The sequence below is a fragment of the Diceros bicornis genome, chromosome 12, assembly GCF_020826845.1.
Source record: "Diceros bicornis minor isolate mBicDic1 chromosome 12, mDicBic1.mat.cur, whole genome shotgun sequence".
NCBI classification, from domain to species: domain Eukaryota; kingdom Metazoa; phylum Chordata; class Mammalia; order Perissodactyla; family Rhinocerotidae; genus Diceros; species Diceros bicornis.
Window position 1 is genome coordinate 1,951,219 of NC_080751.1, and position 18,119 is coordinate 1,969,337.

Below are 18,119 nucleotides of genomic sequence, written 5' to 3' on the forward strand. Positions count from 1 at the left end.
AGTAAGGGAGATGGGGCATGAAGTTATTTCTAGGAGTTGGAGACATAACCACTTTAGCTCAGTTCTGGGCATCTTTGAAATACCTATACAAACTTGTTCCTACATAGTAACTTGCTGCTTGGAATGAAGAAGTGCTTGCTTACAGCAACGTGCTATATGTTCTGAATGCCCGAATTGGGAATCTGTGTCAAAACTTTGCTAGGAATTATGTGATCCTTACTAGCTGGAAGTAAGGGAGATGGGGCGTGAAGTTATTTCTAGGAGTTGGAGACATACCCACTTTAGCTCAGTTCTGGGCATCTTTGAAATACCTACACAAACTTCTTCCAAGATAGTGACTTGCGAGTTGGAATGAGAAAGTGCTTGCTTAAAGCTACATTCTGTATGATCTGAATGCCCGAATTGGGAATCTGTGTCAAACTTTGTTAGGAATTATGTGATCCTCACTAGCTGGAAGTAAGGGAGATGGGGCATGAAGTTATATCTAGGAGTTGGAGACATACCAAGTTTAGCTCAGTTCTGGGCATCTTTTAAATACCTATACAAACTTGTTCCTACATAGTATCTTGCAACTTTGAATGAGAAAGTGCTTTCTTAAAGCAACGTGCTACATGTTCTGAATGCAAGAATTTGGAATCTGTGTCAAAAATTTGTTAGGAATTATGTGATCCTTACTAGCTGGAAGTAAGGGAGATGGGGCATGAAGTTATTTCTAGGAGTTGCAGACATACCCACTTTAGCTCAGTTCTGGGCATCTTTGAAATACCTATACAAACTTGTTCCTACATAGTAACTTGCAACTTGGAATGAGAATGTGCTTGCTTAAAGCAACATGCTATATGTTCTGAATACCCGAATTGGGAATCTGTGTCAAAACTTTGTTAGAAACTATGTGATGCTTACTAGCTGGAACTAAGGGAGTTGTGGCATGAAGTTATTTCTAGGAGTTGGAGACATACCAAGTTTAACTCAGTTCTGGGCATCTTTGAAATACCTATACAAACTTGTTCCTTCATAGTATCTTTCCAGTTGGAATGAGAAAGTGCTTGCTTAAAGCAACCTGCTACGTGTTCTGAATGCCCGAATTGGGAATCTGTGTCAAAACTTTGTTAGGAATTATGTGATCCTTACTAGATGGAAGTAAGGGAGATGGGGCATGAAGTTATTTCAAGGAGTTGGAGACATACCCACTTTAGCTCAGTTCTGGGCATCTTTGAAATACCTATACAAACTTGTTCCTACATAGTAACTTGCAACTGTGAATGAGAATGTGCTTGCTTACAGCAACGTGCTATAGTTTCTGAATGCCGGAATTGGGAATCTGTGTCAAAAGTTTGTTAGGAATTATGTGATCCTTACTAGATGGAAGTAAGGTAGATAGGGCATGAAGTTATTTCTAGGAGTTGGAGACATACCAAGTTTAGCTCAGTTCTTGGACATCTTTGAAATACCTATACAAACTTGTTCCTACATAGTAACTTGCTAGTTGGAATGAGAAAGTGCTTGCTTAAAGCACCGTGGTGTATGTACTGAATGCCCGATTTGGGAACCTGTGTCAAAACTTTGTTAGGAATTATGTGATCCCTACCAGCTGGAAGTAAGAGAGATGGGTCATGAAGTTATTTCTAGGAGTTGGAGACATACCCACTTTAGCTCAGTTCTGGGCATCTTTGAAACACCTATACAAACGTGTTCCTACATAGAAACTTGCTACTTGGAAGGAGAAAGTGCTTGCTTAACGTAATGTTCTAAATATTCTGAATGCCCGAATTGGATATCTGTGTCAAATCTTTGTTAGAAATTATGTGATCCTTACTAGATGGAAGTAAGGGAGATGGGGCATGAAGTTATTTCTAGGAGTTGGAGACATACCAACTTTAGCTCATTTCTGGGCATCTTTGAAATACCTACACAAACTTGTTGCTGCATAGTAACTTGCAACTTTGAATGAGAATGTGCTTGCTTACAGCAACGTGCTATATGTTCTGAATGCCGGAATTGGCAATCTGTGTCAAAACTTTGTTAGGAATTATGTGATCCTTACTAGATGGAAGTAAGGGAGATGGGGCATGAAGTTATTTCTAGCAGTTGGAGACATACCAAGTTTAGCTCAGTTCTGGGCATCTTTGAAATACCTATACAAACTTGTTCCTACTTAGTAACTTGCAACTTTGAATGAGAATGTGCTTGCTTACAGCAACGTGCTATATGTTCTGAATGCCCGAATTGGGAATCTGTGTCAAAACTTTGTTAGGAATTATGTGATCCTTACTAGATGGAAGTAAGGGAGATGGGGCATGAAGTTATTTCTAGGAGTTGGAGACATACCAAGTTTAGCTCAGTTCTGGGCATCTTTGAATGTCCTATACAAACTTGATCCAAGATAGTAACTTGCGAGTTGGAATGAGAAAGTGCTTGCTTAAAGCAACCTGCTACATGTTCTGAATGCCCGAATTGGGAATCTGTGTAAAAACTGTGTTAGGAATTATGTGATCCTTACTAGATGGAAGTAAGGGAGATGGGGCATGAAGTTATTTCTAGGAGTTGGAGACATACCCACTTTAGCTCAGTTCTGGGCATCTTTGAAATACCTATACAAACTTGTTCCTCTATAGTAACTTGCGACTTTTAATGGGAATGTGGTTGCTTACAGCAACGTGCTATATGTTCTGAATGACCGAATTGGAAATCTGTGTCAAAACTTTGTTAGGAAATATGTGATCCTTAGTAGCTGAAAGTAAGGGAGATGGGGCATGAAGTTATTTCTAGGAGTTGGAGACATACCAAGTTTAGCTCAGTTCTGGGCATCTTTGAAATACCTATACAAACTTGTTCCTACATAGTAACTTTCTACTTGGAATGACAAAGTGCTTGCTTAAAGCAACGTGCTATATGTTCTGAATGCCCGAATTGGGAATCTGTGTCAAAACTTTGTTAGGAAATATGTGATCCTTACTAGCTGGAAGTAAGGGAGATGGGGCATGAAGTTATTTCTAGGAGTTGGAAACATACCCACTTTAGCTCAGTTCTGGGCATCTTTGAAAGTCCTATACAAACTTGATCCAAGATAGTAACTTGCAACTTGGAATGAGAAAGTGCTTGCTTAAAGCAACGTGGTATATGTTCTGGATGCCCGAATTGGGAATCTGTGTCAAAACTTTGTTAGGAATTTTGTGATCCTTACTAGATGGAAGTAAGGGAGATGGGGCATGAAGTTACTTGTAGGAGTTGGAGACATACCAAGTTTAGCTCATTCTGGGCATCTTTGAAATACCTATACAAACTTGTTCCTACGTAGTAACTTGCTACTTGGAATGAGAAAGTGCTTGCTTAAACCAACGGGCTGTATGTTCTGAATGCCCGAATTGGGAATCTGTGTCAAAACTTTGTTAGGAATTATGTGATCCTTACTAGCTGGAAGTAAGGGAGATGGGGCATGAAGTTATTTCTAGGAGTTGGAGACATACCAAGTTTAGCTCAGTTCTGGTCATCTTTGAAATACCTATACAAACTTGTTCCTACAGAGTAACTTTCTACTTGGAATGAGAAAGTGCTTGCTTACAGCAACGTGCTATATGTTCGGAATGCCCGAATTGGGAATCTGTGTCATAACTTTGTTAGGAATTATGTGATCCTCACTAGCTGGAAGTAAGGGAGATGGGGCATGAAGTTATTTCTAGGAGTTGGAGACATAACCACTTTAGCTCAGTTCTGGGCATCTTTGAAATACCTATACAAACTTGTTCCTACATAGTAACTTGCTGCTTGGAATGAAGAAGTGCTTGCTTACAGCAACGTGCTATATGTTCTGAATGCCCGAATTGGGAATCTGTGTCAAAACTTTGCTAGGAATTATGTGATCCTTACTAGCTGGAAGTAAGGGAGATGGGGCGTGAAGTTATTTCTAGGAGTTGGAGACATACCCACTTTAGCTCAGTTCTGGGCATCTTTGAAATACCTACACAAACTTCTTCCAAGATAGTGACTTGCGAGTTGGAATGAGAAAGTGCTTGCTTAAAGCTACATTCTGTATGATCTGAATGCCCGAATTGGGAATCTGTGTCAAACTTTGTTAGGAATTATGTGATCCTCACTAGCTGGAAGTAAGGGAGATGGGGCATGAAGTTATATCTAGGAGTTGGAGACATACCAAGTTTAGCTCAGTTCTGGGCATCTTTTAAATACCTATACAAACTTGTTCCTACATAGTATCTTGCAACTTTGAATGAGAAAGTGCTTTCTTAAAGCAACGTGCTACATGTTCTGAATGCAAGAATTTGGAATCTGTGTCAAAAATTTGTTAGGAATTATGTGATCCTTACTAGCTGGAAGTAAGGGAGATGGGGCATGAAGTTATTTCTAGGAGTTGCAGACATACCCACTTTAGCTCAGTTCTGGGCATCTTTGAAATACCTATACAAACTTGTTCCTACATAGTAACTTGCAACTTGGAATGAGAATGTGCTTGCTTAAAGCAACATGCTATATGTTCTGAATACCCGAATTGGGAATCTGTGTCAAAACTTTGTTAGAAACTATGTGATGCTTACTAGCTGGAACTAAGGGAGTTGTGGCATGAAGTTATTTCTAGGAGTTGGAGACATACCAAGTTTAACTCAGTTCTGGGCATCTTTGAAATACCTATACAAACTTGTTCCTTCATAGTATCTTTCCAGTTGGAATGAGAAAGTGCTTGCTTAAAGCAACCTGCTACGTGTTCTGAATGCCCGAATTGGGAATCTGTGTCAAAACTTTGTTAGGAATTATGTGATCCTTACTAGATGGAAGTAAGGGAGATGGGGCATGAAGTTATTTCAAGGAGTTGGAGACATACCCACTTTAGCTCAGTTCTGGGCATCTTTGAAATACCTATACAAACTTGTTCCTACATAGTAACTTGCAACTTTTAATGGGAATGTGGTTGCTTACAGCAACGTGCTATATGTTCTGAATGACCGAATTGGGAATCTGAGTCAAAACTTTGTTAGGAATTATGTGATCCTTACTAGCTGGAAGTAAGGAAGATGGGGCAGGAAGTTATTTCTAGGAGTTGGAGACATACCAAGTTTAGCTCAGTTCTGGGCATCTTTGAAATACCTATACAAACTTGTTCCTACATAGTAACTTTCTACTTGGAATGACAAAGTGCTTGCTTAAAGCAACGTGCTATATGTTCTGAATGCCCGAATAGGGAATCTGTGTCAAAACTTTGTTAGGAATTATGTGATCCTTACTAGCTGGAAGTAAGGGAGATGGGGCATGAAGTTATTTCTAGGAATTGGAGACATACCAAGTTTAGCTCAGTTCTGGGCATCTTTGAAATACCTATACAAACTTGTTCCTACATAGTAACTTGCAACTTTGAATGAGAATGTGCTTGCTTACAGCAAAATGCTATATGTTCTGAATGCCCGGATTGGGAATCTGTGTCAAAACTTTGTTAGGAATTATAGTGATCCTTACTTGCTGGAAGTAAGGGAGATGGGGCATGAAGTTATTTCTAGGAGTTGGAGACATACCAAGTTTAGCTCAGTTCTGGGCATCTTTGAAAGTCCTATACAAACTTGTTCCTACATAGTAACTTTCATCTTTGAATGAGAATGTGCTTGCTTAAAGCAACGTGCTATATGTTCTGGATGACCGAATTGGGAATCTGTGTCAAAACTTTGTTAGGAACTATGTGATGCTTACTAGCTGTAAGTAAGGGAGTTGGGGCATGAAGTTATTTCTAGGAGTGGGAGACATACCCACTTTAGCTCAGTTCTGGGCATCTTTGAAATACCTACACAAACTTGTTCCTACATAGTACTTGCTACTTCGAATGAGAAAGTGCTTGTTTAAAGCAACGTGCTATATGTTCTGAATGCCCGAATTGTAAATCTGTCTCAAAAATTTGTTAGATATTAAGTGATCCTTACTAGCTGGAAGTAAGGGAGATGGGGCATGAAGTTATTTCTAGGAGTTGGAGACATACCAAGTTTAACTCAGTTCTGGGCATCTTTGAAATACCTATACAAACTTGTTCCTACATAGTATCTTTCCAGTTGGAATGAGAAAGTGCTTGCTTAAAGCAACCTGCTATATGTTCTGAATGCCCGAATTGGCAATCTGTGTCAAAACTTTGTTAGGAATTATGTGATCCTTACTAGATGGAAGTAAGGGAGATGGGGCATGAAGTTATTTCTAGGAGTTGGAGACATAGCCACTTTAGCTCAGTTCTGGGCATCTTTGAAAGTCCTATACAAACTTTATCCAAGATAGTAACTTGCAACTTGGAATGAGAAAGTGCTTGCTTAAAGCAACGTTGTATATGTTCTGAATGCCCGAATTGGGAATCTGTGTCAAAGCTTTGTTAGGAATTATGTGATCCTTACTAGACGGAAGTAAGGGAGATGGGGTATGAAGTTATTTCTAGGAGTTGGAGACATACCCACTTTAGCTCAGTTCTGGGCATCTTTGAAAGTCCTATACAAACTTGTTCCAAGATAGTAACTTGCGAGTTGGAATGAGAAAGTGCTTGCTTAAAGCAACATGCTGTATGATCTGAATGCCCGAATTGGGAATCTGTGTCAAAACTTTGTTAGGAATTATGTGATCCTCACTAGCTGGAAGTAAGGGAGATGGGGCATGAAGTTATTTCTAGGAGTTGGTGACATACCAAGTTTAGCTCAGTTCTGGGCATCTTTGAAATACCTATACAAACTTGTTCCTCCATAGTAACTTGCTAGTTGGAATGAGAACGTGCTTGCTTAAAGCAACGTGTTATATGTTCTGAATGCCCGAATTGGGAATCTGTGTCAAAATTATGTTAGCAATTATGTGATCCTTACTAGCTGGAAGTAAGGGAGATGGGGCATGAAGTTATTTCTAGGAGTTGGAAACATACCAAGTTTAGCTCAGTTCTGGACATCTTTGAAATACCTATACAAACTTGTTCCTACATAGTAACTTTCTACTTGGAATGAGAAAGTGCTTCCTTACAGCAACTTGCTATATGTTCTGAATGACCGAATTGGGAATCTGGGTCAAACCTTTGTTAGGAATTATGTGATCCTTACTAGCTGGAAGTAAGGGAGATGGGGCATGAAGTTATTTCCAGGAGTTCGAGACATGCCCACTTTAACTCTGTTCTGGGCATATTTGAAAGTCCTATACAAACTTGTTCCAAGATAGTAACCTGCGGGTTGGAATGAGAAAGTGCTTCCTTAAAGCAACATACTGTATGATCTGAATGCCCGAATTGGGAATCTGTGTCAAAACTTTGTTAGGAATTATGTGATCCTTACTAGCTGGAAGTAAGGGAGATGGGGCATGAAGTTATATCTAGGAGTTGGAGACATAGCAAGTTTAGCTCAGTTCTGGGCATCTTTGAAATACCTATACAAACTTGTTCCTACATAGTAACTTGCAACTTTGATTGAGAATGTGCTTGCTTACAGCAACGTGCTATATGTTCTGAATGCAAGAATTGGGAATCTGTGTCAAAACTTTGTTAGGAATTATATGATCCTTACTAGATGGAAGTAAGTGAGATGGGGCATGAAGTTATTTCTAGGAATTGGAGACATGCCCACTTTAGCTCAGTTCTAGTCATCTTTGAAATACATATACAAACGTGTTCCTACATAGTAACTTGCAACTTTGATTAAGAATGTGCTTGCTTACAGCAACGTGCTATATGTTCTGAATGCCCGAAATGGGAATCTGTCTCAAAACTTTGTTAGATATTAGGTGATCCTTACTAGCTGGAGGTAAGGGAGATGGGGCATGAAGTTATTTCTAGGAGTTACAGACATACCAAGTTTAACTCAGTTCTGGGAATCTTTGAAATACCTATAAAAACTTGTTCCTACATAGTATCTTTCCAGTTGGAATGAGAAAGTGCTTTCTTAAAGCAACCTGCTACATGTTCTGAATGCGCGAATTGGGAATCTGTGTCAAAACTTTGTTAGGAATTATGTGATCCTTACTAGATGGAAGTAAGGGAGATGGGGCATGAAGTTATTTCTCGGAGTTGGAGACATACCCACTTTAGCTCAGTTCTGGGCATCTCTGAAATACCTATACAAACTTGTTCCTACATAGTAACTTTCTACTTCTAATGACAAAGTGCTTGCTTAAAGCAACGTGCTATATGTTCTGAATGCCCGAATTGGGACTCTGTGTCAAAACTTTGTTAGGAATTATGTGATCCTTACTAGCTGGAAGTAAGGGAGATGGGGCATGAAGTTATTTCTAGGAGTTGGAGACATACCCACTTTAGCTCAGTTCTGGGCATCTTTGAAAGTCCTATACAAACTTGTTCCAAGATAGTAACTTGCGAGTTGGAATGAGAACGTGCTTGCTTAAAGCAACGTGTTATATGTTCTGAATGCCCGAATTGGGAATCTGTGTCAAAATTATGTTAGCAATTATGTGATCCTTACTAGCTGGAAGTAAGGGAGATGGGGCATGAAGTTATTTCTAGGAGTTGGAAACATACCAAGTTTAGCTCAGTTCTGGGCATCTTTGACATACATATACAAACTTGTTCCTACATAGTAACTTTCTACTTGGAATGAGAAAGTGCTTCCTTACAGCAACTTGCTATATGTTCTGAATGACCGAATTGGGAATCTGGGTCAAACCTTTGTTAGGAATTATGTGATCCTTACTAGATGGAAGTAAGGGAGATGGGGCATGAAGTTATTTCCAGGAGTTCGAGACATGCCCACTTTAACTCTGTTCTGGGCATATTTGAAAGTCCTATACAAACTTGTTCCAAGATAGTAACTTGCGAGTTGGAATGAGAAAGTGCTTGCTTAAAGCAACATACTGTATGATCTGAATGCCCGAATTGGGAATCTGTGTCAAAACTTTGTTAGGAATTATGTGATGCTCACTAACTGGAAGTAAGGGAGATGGGGAATGAAGTTATATCTAGGAGTTGGAGACATAGCAAGTTTAGCTCAGTTCTGGGCATCTTTGAAATACCTATACAAACTTGTTCCTACATAGTAACTTGCAACTTTGAATGAGAATGTGCTTGCTTACAGCAAAATGCTATATGTTCTGAATGCCCGGATTGGGAATCTGTGTCAAAACTTTGTTAGGAATTATAGTGATCCTTACTAGCTGGAAGTAAGGGAGATGGGGCATGAAGTTATTTCTAGGAGTTGGAGACATACCAAGTTTAGCTCAGTTCTGGGCATCTTTGAAAGTCCTATACAAACTTGTTCCTACATAGTAACTTTCATCTTTGTATGAGAATGTGCTTGCTGACAGCAACGTGCTATATGTTCTGGATGACCGAATTGGGAATCTGTGTCAAAACTTTGTTAGGAACTATGTGATGCTTACTAGCTGGAAGTAAGGGAGTTGGGGCATGAAGTTATTTCTAGGAGTTGGAGACATACCCACTTTAGCTCAGTTCTGGGCATCTTTGAAATACCTATACAAACTTCTTCCTACATATTAACTTGAAAATTTGAATGAGAATGTGCTTACAGCAACGTGCTATATGTTGGGAATGACCGAATTGGGAATATGTGTTAAAACTTTGTTAGGAATTATGTCATCCTTACTAGATGGAAGTAAGGGAGGTGGGGCATGAAGTTATTTCTAGGAGTTGGGGACATACCCACTTTAGCTCAGTTCTGGGCATCTTTGAAATACCTGTACAAACTTGTTCCTACATAGTAACTTGCTACTTGGAATGAGAAAGTGCTTGCTTAAAGCAACGGGTTATATGTTCTGAATGCCCGAATTGGGAATCTGTGTCAAAACTTTGTTAGAAATTATGTGATCCTTACTAGATGGAAGTAAGGGAGATGGGGCCTGAAGTTATTTCTAGGAGTTGGAGACCTACCAAGTTTAGCTCATTCAGGGCATCTTTAAATACCTGTAAAAACTTGTTCCTACGTAGTAACTTGCAATTTTGAATGAGAATGTGCTTGCTTACAGCAAAGTGCTATATGTTCTGAATGCCCGAATTGGGAATCTGTGTCAAAACTTTGTTAGGAATTATAGTGATCATTAATAGCTGGAAGTAAGGGAGATGGAGCATGAAGTTATTTCTAGGAGTTGGAGACATACCAAGTTTAGCTCAGTTCTGGTCATCTTTGAAATACATATACAAACTTGTTCCTACATAGTAACTTGCAACTTTGATTAAGAATGTGCTTGCTTACAGCAACATGCTATATGTTCTGAATGCCCGAATTGGGAATCTGTGTCAAAACTTTGTTAGGAATTATGTGATCCTTACTAGCTGGAAGTAAGGGAGATGGGGCATGAAGTTATTTCAAGGAGTTGGAGACATACCCACTTTAGCTCAGTTCTGGGCATCTTTGAAATACCTATACAAACTTCTTCCAAGATAGTAACTTGCGAGTTGGAATGAGAAAGTGCTTGCTTAAAGCTACATTCTGTATGATCTGAATGCCCGAATTGGGAATCTGTGTCAAAACTTTGTTAGGAATTATGTGATCCTCACTAGCTGGAAGTAAGGGAGATGGGGCATGAAGTTATATCTAGGAGTTGGAGACATACCAAGTTTAGCTCAGTTCTGGACATCTTTGAAATACCTATACAAACTTGTTCCTACATAGTATCTTGCAACTTTGAATGAGAAAGTGCTTGCTTAAAGCAACGAGTGACATGTTCTGAATGCCAGAATTTGGAATCTGTGTCAAAAATTTGTTAGGAATTATGTGATCCTTACTAGCTGGAAGTAAGGGAGATGGAGCATGAAGTTATTTCTAGGAGTTGGAGACATACCCACTTTAGCTCAGTTCTGGGCATCTTTGAAATACCTATACAAACTTGTTCCTACATAGTAACTTGCAACTTGGAATGAGAAAGTGCTTGCTTAAATCAACATGCTATATGTTCTGAATACCCGAATTGGGAATCTGTGTCAAAACTTTGTTAGAAACTATGTGATGCTTACTAGCTGGAACTAAGGGAGTTGTGGCATGAAGTTATTTCTAGGAGTTGGAGACATACCAAGTTTAACTCAGTTCTGGGCATCTTTGAAATACCTATACAAACTTGTTCCTTCATAGTATTTTTCCAGTTGGAATGAGAAAGTGCTTGCTTAAAGCAACCTGCTACATGTTCTGAATGCCCGAATTGGGAATCTGTGTCAAAACTTTGTTAGGAATTATGTGATCCTTACTAGATGGAAGTAAGGGAGATGGGGCATGAAGTTATTTCAAGGAGTTGGAGACATACCCACTTTAGCTCAGTTCTGGGCATCTTTGAAATACCTATACAAACTTATTCCTACATAGTAACTTGCAACTTTTAATGGGAATGTGGTTGCTTACAGCAACGTGCTATATGTTCTGAATGACCGAATTGGGAATTTGTGTCAAAACTTTGTTAGGAATTTTGTGATCCTTATTAGATGGAAGTAAGGGAGATGGGGCATGAAGTTACTTCTAGGAGTTGGAGACATACCAAGTTTAGCTCATTCTGGGCATCTTTGAAATACCTATACAAACTTGTTCCTACGTAGTAACTTGCTACTTGGAATGAGAAAGTGCTTGCTTAAAGCAACGGGCTACATGTTCTGAATGCCCGAATTGGGAATCTGTGTCAAAACTTTGTTAGGAATTATGTGATCCTTACTAGCTGGAAGTAAGGGAGATGGGGCATGAAGTTATTTCTAGGAGTTGGAGACATACCCACTTTAGCTCAGTTCTGGGCATCTTTGAAATACCTATACAAACTTGTTCCAAGAGAGTAACTTGCGACTTGGAATGAGAATGTGCTTGCTTAAAGCTACATGCTGTATGATCTGAATGCCCGAATTGGGAATCTGTGTCAAAACTTTGTTAGGAATTATGTGATCCTCACTAGCTGGAAGTAAGGGAGATGGGGCATGAAGTTATATCTAGGAGTTGGAGACATATCAAGTTTAGCTCATTTCTGGGTATCATTAAAATACCTATGCAAACTTGTTCCTACATAGTAACTTGCTACTTGGAATGAGAAAGTGCTTGCTTAAAGCAACGTGCTACATGTTCTGAATGCCCGAATTTGGAATCTGTGTCAATAATTTGTTAGCTATTATGTGATCCTTACTAGCTGGAAGTAAGGGAGATGAGGCATGAAGTTATTTCTAGGAGTTGGAGACATACATAGTTTAGCTCAGTTCTGGGCATCTTTGAAATACCTAAACAAACTTGTTCCTACATAGTAACTTGCAACTTGGAATGAGAAAGTGCTTGCTTAAAGCAACGTGCTATATGTTCTCAATACCCGAATTGAGAATCTGTGTCAAAACTTTGTTAGGAATTATGTGATCCTTACTAGCTGGATTTAAGGGAGATGGGGCATGAAGTTATTTCTAGGAGTTGGAGACATAACAAGTTTAGCTCAGCTCTGGTCATCTTTGTAATACATATACAAACTTGTTCCTACATAGTAACTTGCAACTTTGATTGAGAATGTGCTTGCTTACATCAACGTGCTATATGTTCTGAATGCCCGAATTGGGAATCTGTGTCAAAGCTTTGTTAGGAATTATGTGATCCTTACTAGATGGAAGTAAGTGAGATGGGGCATGAAGTTATTTCTAGGAGTTGGAGACATACCCACTTTAACTCAGCTCTGGGCATCTTTGAAATACCTATACAAACTTGTTCCTACATAGTAACTTGCTACTTGGAATGAAGAAGTGCTTGCTTACAGCCACGTGCTACATGTTCTGAATGCCCGAATTGGGAATCTGTGTCAAAACTTTGTTAGGAATTATGTGATCCTTACTAGCTGGAAGTAAGGGAGATGGGGCATGTAGTTATTTCTGTGAGTTGGAGACATACCAAGTTTAACTAAGTTCTGGGCATCTTTGAAATACCTATACAAACTTGTTCGTACATAGTAACTTGCAACTTCGAATGAGAAAGTGCTTGCTTAAAGCAACGTGGTATATGTTCTGAATGCCCGAATTGGGAATCTGTGTCAAAACTTTGTTAGGAATTATGTGATATTTACTAGCTGGAAGTAAGGGAGATGGAGCATGAAGTTATTTCTAGGAGTTGGAGACATACCAAGTTTAGCTCAGTTCTGGTCATCTTTGAAATACCTAAACAAACTTGTTCCTACATAGTAACTTGCAACTTGGAATGAGAAAGTGCTTGCTTAAAGCAACGTGCTATATGTTCTGAATTCCCGAATTGGGAATCTGTGTCACATCTTTGTTAGGAATTATGTGATCCTTACTAGCTGGAAGTAAGGGAGATGGGGCATGAAGTTATTTCTAGGAGTTGGAGACATACCAAGTTTAACTCAGCTCTGGTCATCTTTGTAATACATATACAAACTTGTTGCTACATAGTAACTTGCAACTTTGATTGAGAATGTGTTTGCTTACATCAACGTGCTATATGTTCTGAATGCCCGAATTAGGAATCTGTGTCAAAGCTTTGTTAGGAATTATGTGATCCTTACTAGCTGGAAGTAAGGGAGATGGGGCTTGAAGTTATTTCAAGGAGTTGGAGACATACCCACTTTAGCTCAGTTCTGGGCATCTTTGAAATACCTATACAAACTTCTTCCAAGATAGTAACTTGCGAGTTGGAATGAGAAAGTGCTTGCTTAAAGCTACATTCTGTATGATCTGAATGCCCGAATTGGGAATCTGTGTCAAAACTTTGTTAGGAATTATGTGATCCTCACTAGCTGGAAGTAAGGGAGATGGGGCATGAAGTTATATCTAGGAGTTGGAGACATACCAAGTTTAGCTCAGTTCTGGACATCTTTGAAATACCTATACAAACTTGTTCCTACATAGTATCTTGTAACTTTGAATGAGAAAGTGCTTGCTTAAAGCAACGAGCTACATGTTCTGAATGCCAGAATTTGGAATCTGTGTCAAAAATTTGTTAGGAATTATGTGATCCTTACTAGCTGGAAGTAAGGGAGATGGAGCATGAAGTTATTTCTAGGAGTTGGAGACATACCCACTTTAGCTCAGTTCTGGGCATCTTTGAAATACCTATACAAACTTGTTCCTACATAGTAACTTGCAACTTGGAATGAGAAAGTGCTTGCTTAAAGCAACATGCTATATGTTCTGAATACCCGAATTGGGAATCTGTGTCAAAACTTTGTTAGAAACTATGTGATGCTTACTAGCTGGAACTAAGGGAGTTGTGGCATGAAGTTATTTCTAGGAGTTGGAGACATACCAAGTTTAACTCAGTTCTGGGCATCTTTGAAATACCTATACAAACTTGTTCCTTCATAGTATTTTTCCAGTTGGAATGAGAAAGTGCTTGCTTAAAGCAACCTGCTACATGTTCTGAATGCCCGAATTGGGAATCTGTGTCAAAACTTTGTTAGGAATTATGTGATCCTTACTAGATGGAAGTAAGGGAGATGGGGCATGAAGTTATTTCAAGGAGTTGGAGACATACCCACTTTAGCTCAGTTCTGGGCATCTTTGAAATACCTATACAAACTTATTCCTACATAGTAACTTGCAACTTTTAATGGGAATGTGGTTGCTTACAGCAACGTGCTATATGTTCTGAATGACCGAATTGGGAATCTGTGTCAAAACTTTGTTAGGAATTATGTGATCCTTACTAGCTGGAAGTAAGGAAGATGGGGCATGAAGTTATTTCTAGGAGTTGGAGACATACCAAGTTTAGCTCAGTTCTGGGCATCTTTGAAATACCTATACAAACTTGTTCCTACATAGTAACTTTCTCCTTGGAATGACAAAGTGCTTGCTAAAAGCAACGTGCTATATGTTCTGAATGCCCGAATAGGGAATCTGTGTCAAAACTTTGTTAGGAATTATGTGATCCTTACTAGCTGGAAGTAAGGGAGATGGGGCATGAAGTTATTTCTAGGAGTTGGAGACATACCCACTTTAGCTCAGATCTGGGCATCTTTGAAAGTCCTATACAAACTTGTTCCTACATAGTAACTTGCAACTTGGAATGAGAAAGTGCTTGCTTAAAGCAACGTGCTATATGTTCTGAATGCCCGAATTGGGAATCTGTGTCAAAACTTTGTTAGGAATTATGTGATATTTACTAGCTGGAAGTAAGGGAGATGGAGCATGAAGTTATTTCTAGGAGTTGGAGACATACCCACTTTAGCTCAGTTCTGGTCATCATTGAAATACATATACAAACGTGTTTCTACATAGTAACTTGCAACTTTGATTAAGAATGTGCTTGCTTACAGCAACGTGCTATATGTTCTGAATGCCCGAAATGGGAATCTGTCTCAAAACTTTGTTAGATATTAGGTGATCCTTACTAGCTGGAAGTAAGGGAGACGGGGATGAAGTTATATCTAGGAGTTGGAGACATACCAAGTTTAGCTCAGTACTGGACATCTTTGAAATACCTATACAAACTTGTTCCTACATAGTAACTTGCAACTTTGAATGAGAATGTGCTTGCTTACAGCAAATTTCTATATGTACTGAATGCCCGAATTGGGAGTCTGTGTCAAAACTTTGTTAGGAATTATGTGATCCTTACTAGATGGAAGTAAGGGAGATGGGGCCTGAAGTTATTTCTAGGAGTTGGAGACATACCCACTTTAGCTCAGTACTGGGCATCTTTGATAGTCCTATACAAACTTGATCCAAGATACTAACTTGCGAATTGGAATGAGAAAGTGCTTGCTTAAAGCAACATGCTGTATGATCTGAATGCCCGAATTGGGAATCTGTGTCAAAACTTTGTTAGGAATTATGTGATCCTCACTAGATGGAAGTAAGGGAGATGGGGCATGAAGTTATATCTAGGAGTTGGAGACATACCAAGTTTAGCTCAGTTCTGGGCATCTTTGAAATACCTATACAAACTTGTTCCTACATAGTACCTTGCAACTTTGATTGAGAATGTGCTTGCTTACAGCAACGTGCTATATGTTCTGAATGCCTGAATTTGGAATCTGTGTCAAAACTTTGTTAGGAATTATATGATCCTTACTAGCTGGAAGTAAGGGAGATGGGGCATGAGGTTATTTCTAGGAGTTGGAGACATACCAAGTTTAGCTCATTCTGGGGATCTTTAAAATACCTGTACAAACTTGTTCCTACGTAGTACCTTGCAACTTTGAATGAGAATGTGCTTGCTTACAGCAACGTGCTATAGGTCCGAATGCCCGAATTGGGAATCTGTGTCAAAACTTTGTTAGGAATTATGTGATCCTTACTAGCTGGAAGTAAGGGAGATGGGGCATGAAGTTATTTCTAGGAGTTGGAGACATACCAAGTTTAGCTCAGTTCTGGGCATCTTTGAAATACCTATACAAACTTGTTCCTACATAGTAACTTGCAACTTTGAATGAGAATGTGCTTGCTTACAGCAAAGTGCTATATGTTCCGAATGCCCGGATTGGGAATCTGTGTCAAAACTTTGTTAGGAATTATAGTGATCCTTACTAGCTGGAAGTAAGGGAGATGGGGCATGAAGTTATTTCTAGGAGTTGGAGACATACCAAGTTTAGCTCAGTTCTGGGCATCTTTGAAAGTCCTATACAAACTTGTTCCTACATAGTAACTTTCATCTTTGAATGAGAATGTGCTTGCTTAAAGCAACGTGCTATATGTTCTGGATGACCGAATTGGGAATCTGTGTCAAAACTTTATTAGGAACTATGTGATGCTTACTAGCTGGAAGTAAGGGAGTTGGGGCATGAAGTTATTTCTAGGAGTTGGAGACATACCCACTTTAGCTCAGTTCTGGGCATCTTTGAAATACCTACACAAACTTGTTCCTACATAGTACTTGCTACTTCGAATGAGAAAGTGCTTGTTTAAAGCAACGTGCTATATGTACTGAATGCCCGAATTGTAAATCTGTCTCAAAACTTTGTTTGATATTAAGTGATCCTTACTAGCTGGAAGTAAGGGAGATGGGGCATGAAGTTATTTCTAGGAGTTGGAGACATACCAAGTTTAACTCAGTTCTGGGCATCTTTGAAATACCTATACAAACTTGTTCCTACATAGTATCTTTCCAGTTGGAATGAGAAAGTGCTTGCTTAAAGCAACCTGCTATATGTTCTAAATGCCCGAATTGGCAATCTGTGTCAAAACTTTGTTAGGAATTATGTGATCCTTACTAGATGGAAGTAAGGGAGATTGGGCATGAAGTTATTTCTAGGAGTTGGAGACATACCCACTTTAGCTCAGTTCTGGGCATCTTTGAAAGTCCTATACAAACTTTATCCAAGATAGTAACTTGCAACTTGGAATGAGAAAGTGCTTGTTTAAAGCAACGTGTTATATGTTCTGAATGCCCGAATTGGGAATCTGTGTCAAAACTTTGTTAGGAATTATGTGATATTTACTACCTGGAAGTAAGGGAGATGGAGCATGAAGTTATTTTTAGGAGTTGGAGACATACCCACTTTAGCTCAGTTCTGGGCATCTTTGAAATACCTACACAAACTTGTTCCTACATAGTACTTGCTACTTCGAATGAGAAAGTGCTTGTTTAAAGTAACGTGCTATATGTTCTGAATGCCCGAATTGTAAATGTGTCTCAAAACTTTGTTAGATATTAAGTGATCCTTACCAGCTGGAAGTAAGGGAGATGGGGCATGAAGTTATTTCTAGGAGTTGGAGACATACAAAGTTTAGCTTAGTTCTGGGCATCTTTGAAAGTCCTATACAAACTTGTTCCTACATAGTAACTTTCATCTTTGAATGAGAAAGTGCTTGCTTAGAGCAACGTGCTATATGTTCTGGATGACCGAATTGGGAATCTGTGTCAAAACTTTGTTAGGAACTATGTGATGCTTACTAGGTGGAAGTAAGGGAAGTGGGGCATGAAGTTATTTCTAGGAGTTGGAGACATACCAATTTTACCTCAGTTCTGGGCATCTTTGAAATACCTGTACAAACTTGTTCCTACATAGTAACTTGCTACTTGGAATGAGAAAGTCCTTGCTTAAAGCAACGTGGTATATGTTCTGAATGCCCGAATTGGGAATCTGTGTCAAAACTTTGTTAGGAATTATGTGATCCTTACTAGCTGGAAGTAAGGGAGATGGGGCATGAAGTTATTTCTAGGAGTTGGAGACATACCAAGTTTAGCTCAGTTCTGGGCATCTTTGAAAGTCCTATACAAACTTGTTCCTACATAGTAACTTTCATC